General features: G+C 34.4%; 1 long non-coding RNA gene across 1 annotated transcript in view; it reads left to right on the top strand.

The window, feature by feature from the left end:
- Nucleotides 1–12,304: 12,304 nt before the first annotated feature.
- Nucleotides 12,305–12,646, top strand: part of LOC135295257 (uncharacterized) — a 4,616-nt gene continuing 4,274 nt past the window's right edge. Inside the window, exon 1 of the long non-coding RNA XR_010357295.1 lies at nt 12,305–12,646. This exon is cut by the window's right edge and continues 158 nt beyond it. This is a non-coding gene — a long non-coding RNA (uncharacterized LOC135295257).

The following is a 12,646-nucleotide window of genomic DNA, read 5'->3' as shown; positions in this document are numbered from 1 at the left end:
TTCACAAAAATTAAAATAGCACAAGATTCACCTTGCTAGAATGTTTGCATTTAGCATTTTCCTTTAGTAATGCTGTTGTGTTTTCTTCAGCTTAAAAATGCACAACAGTGTATAAACTCCTCTGAGAATACAGAACCCAGATTTTATCCTGTGCTGTGCATTACCTGCCAATTATAAGTGACTCTGTTCATTCCTTGCTAGCATAATCTCATTACTGGAATAGATAATTTTTGTTAACAATATTTCAAAATTTTCCAAAAAATTTTTAGCCCAAATACACATAAGTGTTTTTTGTTGTTTCTTTTTTAAAAAAATTATTATTATTTTTTTTTAAGAACAGAGAATCATCAATAAGTTCAAAGCTGTTGGGTCAAGAAGCACTTGGGATGAAGGAATATAACTCAAGGGCATTCAGTACATTTTAAGTTCCTCTAGGAACAGATGAGAAGAAAGGGAAGAATATGAGCACTAATTAAAGATTAATTTAAATGAAAAATGCCTTGACAAGCTCTTTTGTGGAAGAAAACAAATGCTAGCATGAAAAAAGGAAGGCTGCCTGAGGTAGAAGGCTGCATTACAAAACTTCAACTGATAACAGATTTTAATACTTAACATCTTTTGCAGCATCATCCCCACTTACACAAAAATGAGCAGATGCTTCTCTGCAGAAAAGTAATTATCCTCAAACTCATGCTATGTTTGTGGTGAGCTGACTGTTGAATCCACATGAGCCTGAGGTTTTGTATTTTGCATGGCTTTATTTAATCACATTCTGTGTTTTCATTCGGTGTTAAATTAAGGCTGGAGAAAAGGCCTTTCTGTGCTCTCTGAGAGTCTGATCATATTTGCTACTATCAAGAAATTTTTATAAATGTAGTTCTGACCCCAATAAATTGTTCTTTCTAATTTACTCTATCTATTGCCATGTTATTCAAAGAATATCATCAAACTAAACAAAACAAAACCAAACCAAACCAAAACAAAAAACCCAGATATCAGAATAAAAAGATTCTTCAAATAACAAAGAGAAAAGGGTTGAATTGAAGGCAGATAAAAGCTGAAGGTGGCTCCCAAATATAAATTTAATATTTTCCCTCATTTCCTGATAAAGGTGATGATACTGAATGTGGGAGAAAGGCAGCAAGGCTTGTGAGAAAAGGGGAATGGAAACGGAAAAAAACAAAAAAGGAGATAACTAACGAAGCTTACATTGCTTAGTACACGCATGGCAGGGAGCCCCAATAAACTGCACCAGAACTGACAAAAGCTGCCAAAGGTAGCTCAGGTCTGATTGTGGTTCTTTTTTACAAACCTATCAACTGCACTGCAACTGCAAACAGAGAGTGCAGCATTTCTTCTGAACAAAAAGAGAGGTGAAGGATAGGGAAGGGAAAGACAGAAAAAAACCAGTAGAATGATCTTAAGGCTATATAAATATGAAATGAGAGTTTGTAATGAGAGTAAATAATATCAAAAGACATTTTTCTATATGTAAAAAATGCAACATGGACTCACACAGATTACACTAAAATAAATTTACATATTTTTGATGAATTATTCTCTAGAAGAGAATTTTATTAAAATCAGCTTGGAGCTCACTGAAATATTTCATTCAGGTGAATATTTCATTCATTCAATATGGTGATATTAGAGAAGCTTACTTACAATGCACAAATAGGAATTAGCACAGAACCAGTAAACTGATATAGGAATTGATCAAAGAGGAAGGAGTAGAAAATAAAATTGAAAGGATAAATATCTATGAAGACATAGGTTACTTGATGATCATTCTCTTTTCATAATTTCTATTATATTTTCAAAAATTGCTGGGACTTGAAGAGTGAATGCTAATAAAATATATTGATGAGATGATGAAGGAGATAATTATTTTCTGAAGATAATCAGAAGTAACTGACTTACTTTCAGGACTGGAATTCTACAATTGGTAATAAATAAAGCCATTAAAAGTAAAAGATGGTACACCTGTAAAACTATTTTTTTATCTTATAACCTCAGAATTCATCTGCTGAAAATAACTGAGGCAGAGTAAGGCTGAACTGGACAAACCTGTCACAAAAAAAACCCCAAACCAAACCAACAACAGCAACCCCCCCACCCCCCCCAAAAAAAAAAAAAAAAAAAAAACCCAAAACAAAACTAAAAAAAAAAAACAACAACAAACTAAAAACCCCAAAACCAAAAACCCAAAAGAACCACAAAGAAACTCTCACAACAAAAAAAAAAACAACAAAAAAAAACCCCAAGTATATAAGACATTAATGCTACATAGCTACAAAAAATAATTTTTGATTTCTTGAGCAAAAGATTTCTGGAAGACATTGAGAAGTAAAAGCCATTGTCCAACATACTTCCTTTTTCACATTGGAAGATTTTATAATCAAGAAAAAAGCAGCATTCTAAGTAAAACAAGTGAAAAAAAGTTTAAATAAGATGACTAAGGAGTAGCATGTTTAGGCATTTGCACACTAAGTCAGAATACAGCTAGAGCTGAGAGATATTCACCAGTTCAGTGAGAAAACATATAGCTGTATTTGCCTTTTGCTTCTGTGCCTGAGAGATAGCCTGGGACTGGGTTATACCACCTGTCATAGTGCTGATAAAGCTAGCATGCAATTGCAAAGATCTACTTTGAAGATGTTCTTTAAAACTTCTTCACCTCAAAAGAGGAAATCCTTTTGCTTACAAGACTCCTTCCAACTCAGAAATAACAAAATGGAACTGAGAGAATAAAAACTTTCAAGAGTAAATAGGAAGAAGTGACAGAGGAGTAGTGGTCATATGACCACTGGCAGGTGAGAGAGAAGCAAGAGATTTTGAAGAAGGACCTTTTGGTCCATCCTTTTATCCACCTACCCCTACAACATGGTGAGATAAAAGTGAACACTCTGCGTGCTCCACAGAAACACTTGGAGAAATCAGATAAAACTAATTTAGGCATGTACTGTCATTCCATGGGTCTAGAAAATCTCTTGCTATCATAAGCAGAAATTTCAAGAAAGGGTCAGGAACAGAAATAAACTTCTTGACTACAGCTTGAAAAAACACCCCAAAACTTTGGTGACAGTGCATTTCTGGGTAATCACCAAATAATTGTCATGGATTTTGTCATGTTGTAGGTGGCAATACTTCTTCCAAGTCATAATATTTGCTGGTGTTATCTGAATGCATTTTAATTCAAATGCAACATTTTTTCCCTCACAGACTTATGAAATATTTATGGGGTTATACTTGTATGTTTCTGCTGTGATACAGGGATTTGAAAATAGGTTGGCAGATGTATGCCCTACATTGTCCACTGAAAGGTCAGTGTCAAGTGAAATGAATCTCATTTAAGCCAACTGTTCCCCTACAACAACAAGAAATAAAAAAGGAACTACATTTTCAGCTGTTAAAGAACTTTAAATCCTGCTACACCACAGTTTTCCAGTCTAATTTCCTCTGACAATTACATTGACCAAGGAATATATTTTTTGTTATTTAAAACTGGTTTCTTACCATCACTATCTAGATTTTTAGAGAGTAAAATTTAACATCGGAGCTTGAAGAAAATGAAAAATTATTTACTTTTTTCTGTTGTCATGCAACAATTTTAAAATCTTCCCAAGACTTAACCTTCAATTTTCTTGCACAGTTTTGCTGTTCAGTTAATTTAACTACTGCATTTTAGTCTTTACATTTGCAGATATGGAGACATGACTGCATAGATGAGTTCCCTTAGTCTGTACAAAGGAATCTTGGAACAACAATTGTGTTGTGTGAAACTTTCACAGTCATGTTCATATGAACTATTTTATAGCTGATAATTTCTGTCAAAGAATAATAATATTCTTTGACATTAAACAAAACAATAAACGAAAACCAGCTCTCTGGCCATTTTGTTTATTTACAGCTCTAGAGAAAAGCAGGGACTTGTTTTTAACCCTTAACTGGACTTTATAATTGTTTGAGTTTTTTTCCTGTGGCTTTTGAGACTCTATTCCTTTTTGGGAAAAGGAGAGTGAACTACAACTTTTATTAATCTGTGACAGAAATAGGAAAAAAAATTGATGCTAAAAGGCAGACCTATTTTCAGTAAAAGATAAATTTAGATAGCAGAAGGTTATGCATTTATTTCTTTAAAAATATATTGTGAGCTTTTGACTTTCTTCTAATTGTGTATAAGAGATAAGCAGAAAACACCTTTATTTCCTGTCTTTCCAATAATCAGGCAGTAGAGGGAAAGCACAAAGATATTATTATTGCAAAATTTTCTGATTTAGTTTCCACAACAATGAGAGACATATCCAAATGGAAAAAAAATATTCTTTGGATTCTGTAAGTGTCAAACAATAATTTAGATATCGCTATCTGGACATGCAGAATATCATGATGAATAGGACATGCAGAATACCATGATGCGCACAGCAGGGATCCTGCCAAGACAGTTTACAAAGAAAGAGAGTAGTTTTTATGACAACTTTCCATCAGACTAGTACCAGCCCTTGCATAATCTTGCTAAGATATGTGGTGAGAAGCTACAACCTAGTGAGGAGGCAAGATACCCTATTTTTCTGATTTTGTCTGGGGGAGAGTTAACTTTCTTCACAGAAGCTAGCACAGAACTGTGTTTTGTATTTGTGCTAGAAACAGCATTGATAACACAGGGGTGTTTTATTTATTTCTGAGGAGTGCTTACACAGAGCTCCTTACCCACCCCACCAGTGGAGCAGGCTGGGGGTGCACAAGGCAGGAAATACAGCTGAGAGAGACAGCCCCAAGTGACCAAAGCCCCAAGTGACCAAAGTGATATCCCACACCATATGGCATCATGCTCAGATTATAAAACTGGGGGAAGAAGGAGAAAGTGAGCACGTTTGGAATGATGGATTCCCAAGACCCTGTTATATGTGACAGAGCCAGGCTTTCCTGAAGGTCACAAAATCAGAGAATAACAGAATATGCTGTGTTTGAAGGCAGCCAGAAGGATTCTCGAGTCCAACTTCCAGCCCTGCACAGCACCATCCCCAAAAGTAACATCATGTGCCTGAGAACATTGTCCAAACCCTTCCTGAGCTCTGTCTGGCTTGGTGCTGTGACCACTTCCCCGGGGAGCCTGTTCCAGTGCCCAGCCACCTTCTGGGTGAAGAACCATTTTCTAATATCTAATCCAAACCTCCCCTGACACAACTTCAGACCATTCCCTCAGGTTCTGTCACAGGTGACCACAGAGAAGAGATCAGTTCTGCCCGTCCTCTTCCCCTCATGACTAAACTGTAGACTACAATGAGATTGAAGCTCTGCCTGCCCATGGAAAGTGGTGAGTGAATTCCTTGTTTTGTCCTCTGTGTTACTTAATCCGTTACACTGCCTTCTTCTCAGTCCATGAGTTTTCTCACTTTTACTCTTCTAATTTGTTCACCCATCCCATAAAGGGTGATAAGGGAGAGCCTGGGCGGCACTTAGTTGCCAGCTGGGTTTAAACCATAACACATAAATACTGTACACCACTGGAATTTCTTAAATGCTTTTACTGGCTTCCTACCTCATTTAGCTACTCAGTGTGTGCTCTCAGTTGGACAGCAACTTTACAACTTTAAAGTAAGTCAAGTGGAGCTCACACTAGGCACAAAATGCTGTGGTTTCAAAGACTAATGCAGGAATCCGTGGAAATACTGTCACAGTCATTAAAAACCACAAAACTGATTATCGTGTTTCATTTTCAATTCTCATTTTATCTTAGTTGAAAAGTCTATGTATTCTTTCAGCATAAGTTGTTCTAGGGCATAAAGTTTTTGTTACCTTCTTAGCAGGGCCACAACTTGTCAGGAAGTGCTTATGCCGTGCACAGTACCACTTTGACAGAGTTAAGGCAGAAATAAGAGAAATTGAATTCTGTCACTGGAGACGTTATTTATTTTTGATGCTTAAATCACACCAGTTTCATTGGAATTATAAGAAAGATTATCTAGGGATGACTACTTGAGACATACAAATAAATCTGGCTGTATACCTATTAACTGATCTTCAGACTGAAACTGTGTTCTGAAAGCAGTTGGTATGCTGTACACAAGGCAGATTTTTGTTGTGCTGGCATGTGGGAGTTCTGAGGGACTCTGCTTTTCACTAAGAAAAGGAAATTCTTGCATTCACTATGGCAGTGCAGCTCTTTCCTTGTCTACTGCAAGAAGCATCTGCTCTGGCTGGAAAAAGAAAATCAGCAATGTTCACTTTCCATCTTTGTAAACAGAATTTTGGGACATTTATGAAACAGAAGTGCTCCAACACTTTTGAGACACTGATGTTACTTGACTAGCATACATTAACACAGAGCTCATAAGATGAAACCATGTTGGAGCTATATTTGTGCTGCTTTCTACTTCAACATGGTCATTTTGTATAATGTAGGTTGAAATTAAAGGAATGTCAAAATGTTGCCTATCACAAAAGAAAAACATAGGACATCAGAAGCAGAGATAAAATAAGAAGAAAGAGGAATGAATAACAAAAAAAGAGGGAAAATATCTGCCACAAAATTCCAAGGAACCCACTTTTTTTGGTTGTTTTTTTTTTTTTTTTTCTGAAAAAAAATATGCCTAATTTTGCTTTAAACACAAACAGTATATTCCAGTGAACTGGGTGTCAGAAGGGAAAAAAAAACCAAAAAACCCAACATATATTCCTGACAGCTCTCCTCCAAATCTTTCCTCAAATATGTTGAACAAAAATCAATTATCAATGTGCACAAAATGCTGGCCATGTGGGTGATTTTCTATCAAGCTGAGATTCACTGACCTTTTTTGTCTTAACCCTGAAGCTTAAACTTGTAATGTACTTGCTTTTGTACTCTCTTCAGATGCACGTTATGAGAGATTCCCCAACAAATGTTCTTGGCACACTTGGAATATACCGGGAATATACTGGGAATATACTAATGGGATATACTAATGTCCTGGTCTAATGGGAGGTGTCCCTGCCCATGGCAGGGCAGGCTGGGACTAGGGAATCCTTAAGGTCCATTCCAACCTCCTAAGATTCTGTGATACTACAATTGTCATCGTTCCCTAACACAGTTGTTTGGCCTTTGATACCTCTTTTTTCTTCAGTGTCTCCTGGTGTCTAGACTGCAACACTTCTGTTTGGTCCTTCACTTTTTTCATGCTTGATGAGACTTTTAGCATTATCTAGCAGATAAATAGCATGGGAAAAAAAAAAAAAAAAAAAGGCAATTTTGAAATCTGTGTTGTTATTGTTGGTTTTCTTGTTTATATAGTTACAATGATTATAAGAAGTATGGACAAAAGGGGTCCTTAATGCGCTGCAGTTAGGACCTTTGTCTTGGAAAGTGTAATTTTAGGTTCTAATTCTTTGCATTAGTGGAAGATGAGGAACACATTTTAATCTACACAAAGACTAGGCCTCTTTAGGGGTTTCCCTCTTGCCTCTAAATAATAGCTTCACACCTCAGGCTGGGGAAAATCTGTATCTTTTGAGTTAGAACTGAGACATCTAGGAAACTTTTCAGACTGCCTAGCCTTAGAATTCTAATGTTCATGTAATCAAATGGTAAGTGGGGTGCAATAGGTCTTAGATTTTACCTTACATTGATCTAGGCAGGCTTAGTAGAATTGCAAATATTGTAGATGCTTGCTATGACAACCAAGCTGACAAAAAGAATATCAAATACTCTTTCTATATAATTTAAAAATTATTTCCAGACATTGAAAAATAATTTTAGGCACTTAATAAGTATTTCAGGAAAAAAAGGAAGAGTTAGGGGACAGTAAAGATTATATTTTTATTTTAAAATTTAAATTTCAGTTATTCAAAATGCCATATTCTTATCTTTAAATATTTTAACATCTAAAACCCAGCTGATTTCAGTAAGGATGTTCAGCATCCCCCAGAAAGTGCCTTAAACCAAGGGGCATAAAAGTATTTTTAACTCATTTACACTTTAAACTCCTCCATCCTCTGACAGAAAGCCTAGATTTAGAAATAAAACATCAATTAAAACAGTCAATTAATTGGCTGCTTCTGTGTCTGAATTAGGATCATGATTCCGGGAAACAGGAAATTTGAGAAAGGCAAGTGTATGTTACTTATTTGTTTAACAACACAGAAAAACATGATTGTTTAATTTGCACTATAGAATCTGGAAAACAAGAATTACAGTGCTTGCTATGGAGTCATGTTTCACAGTACATGCTTTTTCTTCATCTGTTGTCCCTTCTGCTTAATGTCCTTAGTCATTACAGGAAAGTTATTTGTGGTTTAAATTTGATATCATATTACAGGAAATAGACATCTTTGCTTATCAGTACTATTTTAGAACAAATTAACTTTCCCTTACTTTTAAAACATCAAATATGCTTGTGTTTGAAACATAGTTTAGCCCTTCTTTCACCTACTCTTTTATGATTTTCCTCTAGAAGCTTATTTCAATTAGAGAAGATCAATTGTTTTCTCTGGAGAATATTATCATATCCAACAATGGGATTTCTATACTGGTGACCAAAATGTCCCTGAAATTAGACTGCCAGGACTAGCTATGATTTTTAACAGTTATAATTAATGAATCAAATTAAATACTTTGTTTCCGAGATATTAATTATATGCATCCAGCTCATACATTTTGAAGGTTATCTTGTAATATTCTGAATTTCCTAAGAGAATTTTAATACTTATTCATGGATTTTAGGTGTTTCTAACTATAGTGGTTCAAGAACAAAATCTTAAAATCACATATATTTTTAGGTACTGCTAGTTAAAAATAAGGAAATATTACATGAAACAAAGTGGTTTAAAGAGAAAATAAATGGACAAAGTTTTTATTTCTTTTCACATGTGAATGATGTTCAAAACCTGCTCAGTTATAACTTGATTATTATTCTTCAACAAAACCACTTCCTGTTGGCAATGGAACACACAGTAGGTATGGAACATTACCTCATCTGGTCACTACATATAAGTACCCAAGAGTCACAGGAAAAAGCCCTTGCCACTAGTGAAGTCCCCAAGCTCCAGTAAGTTTCACAGTGCATTATTCTCCCCCATTAATCTGTGTATCTATTATACCATCATGATTGCTCTGATTTCAGTGGTTTATTTTGTTGTTGCATTTTTTTGGTTGGTTGCTTTGTTAGGTTTTTTTTTTTTTTGTGATTAGTTAGATTTAGTTGTTTTGTTGTTTTTTAGTTTTTTTCTGTGTGTATGTATGTTCAATGAGCAAATGTAAACACAGATGAGCTTTCAGAGCCTTTTAATTGCCTAGTACCACCTGTCACTAAACACAAGGTAATGAAAAAGGCTATGTGGGATTCAAGTCAGAGCAGTCCTGAAGCAGCAAAATGTTCATTTTATCACTTCATTAATATGAAGAAACCTGTGAAATTAGAAAACTTCTACAACTCCAAGCTTCTTCATTCACAGAAATGTCAGCAGGCTTAAGAAGATCCACTTCATGATGGCTCACAAGTAGGACAGAAATTGTCCAAATGCCATTGAAGAGCAGGAAACCTGAAATGTCTCACACATGTACTGGAGAAACATGATAGCACATAAAAAAAAATAAATAACAGCACATTAAAGAAAAAAAAAAGTGCTCTTCTTGTTTACCTAGTGATGAATTATTCATGAAGAATAGACAAGAGAAGAACTTCTTTTTCTAAACAGTTTACTAAAATACACTGAACACTTAAACTCGTTAACTTTATATGGCTTTCTTAGGAAAATGAGGTTTTACTATATTATCTGGTAGTGCCTTTAAATAACTTCTATTTTTTACTTTTTGTCTTTACAGGTTCAAGGAAAATTAATAAAAATAATTTTAAAAATTAATTAAAATGTCTATTTTTCTGAAATGTAATATTTAATGAAGATAATAATTTTCATTGTGTAGAATCAGGAGACAGATGATTTTCCAAATAAAGAGAAACAGCAGAAATTATTCTTGTTTTCTGAAAATAACATCAATTTGAAATGGTAAATTAGCTGCTGAAGAATATTTCTCACCAGGGTCTTAAAACACATAAATTCACTACATGAAAAGTACATAGACGTCTATTAATTTAATGAGAAATATAGAAGTTGTAGGCATATACATTACTCTGGTTTGCTGGACTTTATTTCTAATTCTTAAACATAGATTTTACTGATCTGTAGTATTCATGGTACATTTTAAGGGAGTAGCAGATCTATATACATGACAATGAATTGGTCTCTTAATGTTTCCAACTATTTCCTGCATGGTAAATTAGTACTATTCAGAAGACCAGAGAAGGATTATTTTATTAGGTATTAGAATTAAAGTATGTAATTAGGTTGGCAGTTGTGGTACAGAGATTAAGTTGTTATGATTTATTAATTAATATTAAAATAAAATGCCAGCTACAACATAACAGGACTGTTTAGTACTGATGTTCAGGGCACATGGACATTCGTCTTTGGTCATTGCAGAATTTCTCTGAAGGTGACTTTAGGATAGCTTTTTACAAGTGGAGTATTTTTTTTTTTTTTGTGAAATTCAGTGATGTAGGATATTTCCACTAAACCCTTAAGAGTTTCAGGATTTGAAGGATATTTCCTAGCAGAAGAATTGATACATTCCTTTGTTTAAAACCTCATCCTAATAATTGATTGCAGTGATATTCAGCTTCCCATCCACCTGTCAGGCAGATGGATTAAGTTTTGGGCTGTACTGGTTACTATTCATGCATTAGAAATTGTGGTCTTAATACAAGTAGTCATAAATGGTAGCAGGGTAGGTGAAGAAGGTATTGGTAATAATTTCCAAGCAGTGCCTGGTTATCCAAAGCAAAGCTAATCACATGGTGATTTTCCTTTTCATCTGTAGGTGAAGATTTTTGTCACCATCACAGGCGAGAGTAATTTGATTGCACTAAGTAAACAAAGCACAGCTTATCAGCCTAATCAATGAAACCTCCCACTGAAGTTTCTAGGTACAAGTCATATTTAGACTCAAAACAAGTAATTGCCTCATTCTGAATGCTAGACATTAAATCCCATAACTGAACAGAAATAGCATACGAATTCTTGCTAAATCAAAATATTTATGTATAATAAAGTATCCTTCTTTATTGCATGGTAGGTCATAGTCTATGTCATACAAAAACAATTAACAGTTCTTCTGAGTGAGAAAACTCAGAGAAAGTTACAAATATTGACTTTAGGAATTACGCGTTTGGCCCAGCTCTCTGTGTAGAGCTGTGTTGAGGACACTGTAGGCTGAGAGGCCAGTTATTGTGATCATTACTCTAGAACACTGAAAGCTGGAATGGCACTTCCTTACCTTCCAAGGCTATCTGTAATGGGTTAGTAATTCCTCTGTTGTGAAGTAGATGGTTTAGATTATCCTAAGCTAACATTAACCTTAATATAAAGAAAAATATTAATTTCTCTCCAAATTGAAATTATCTTCTTCATATGTTAAATTTGCCACTAACTATTGAAGAAATACCTACAGAGATTAATGAATAATATTGCAAATACTGTGGGGACAGTTTCACTTCCCTACAAAGGACCAATGTTATTTTGCTTTTCACAAATATTCATCTGAATAAGAATTATTATTCTCACATTCGCATTTGAATTTTAGTAGAAAAGCCAAGCACCTTAATGTGAACAAAAGGTGAAGGTTTAGTTTAGTACTTTTAATAGAGATTGTATAGAATAGTGAAATAATTTCATAAGCAAGTATTGCTGAAATACTTTAATAATTCTGTATTTGCATATGTTTGAGTTTCAGTTAAAAGCATGAAGTAGATGTTGTTGTTGTTATTATTATTATTATTATTATTATTATCATTATTTTCAATAACAAACTGTGGGGTAGGGAAAATGTATAGGACAGTTATGGAAACATATTTGTATTCTCATGGAGTAATAAATTATCTGTCATCATTAATAGCGAGGAATGGGATAGCAACTCAACCAGAATAAATAAGAAAGAGCATGACAGCCTGTCATTGTCTAATGAAACTGAGACATTAAAGGTATTCAATCACAGTATTTTACTTGTACACCTGGATTCTCTATATTAAAAAGGCATTTGCCTAACGATGCAGAGCAAGGTATTTTCAGTAAATGAAGATGGTTTTCCTGATGGAATGTGGATTGCAAAGGATTGTGAGAGAAATAATCTTGCATCAAGACAGAAATAGTGCTGCAAGGCCCAGACAGTGAGCATTAATACTGCATGTTTTTGTGCACACATTCAACTTAGTGCATATGAGTAACTCTGTTGTATTTTAGCTATAATTATTCAGGTACATAAAATTACTGGTAAATTTAAAATATATGATATTAAATCTTGTATGAAGAGGATCAATCCATATAGATTTGAAAGCCTGGTGAATATATGTCTAAAGTACTCCTCCATGCACAGAAAATTTTTTATCTTCAGTGACAAATCTTTCACACGATTCAGAAGGATTCTGTTCTAGATAGAAATAAAGGAAAATAAATTAGGAATAGCCAATGGATTTTCCGTAAGTAAGAAAGGAGGGAAATTAATCTCATGAATGATTCACTGCAAATTACTCACTGAGCTCAACCATACTCAAGGAAATTGATAGTCAAAATAATTGACTATAATTCTATTAATTTTTTCTTGCTTATTCAGTGTGAA

The sequence above is a fragment of the Passer domesticus genome, chromosome 2 (assembly GCF_036417665.1).
Source record: "Passer domesticus isolate bPasDom1 chromosome 2, bPasDom1.hap1, whole genome shotgun sequence".
Taxonomy (NCBI): Eukaryota; Metazoa; Chordata; class Aves; order Passeriformes; family Passeridae; genus Passer; species Passer domesticus.
This window is presented reverse-complemented; position numbering and strand designations above follow the sequence as displayed.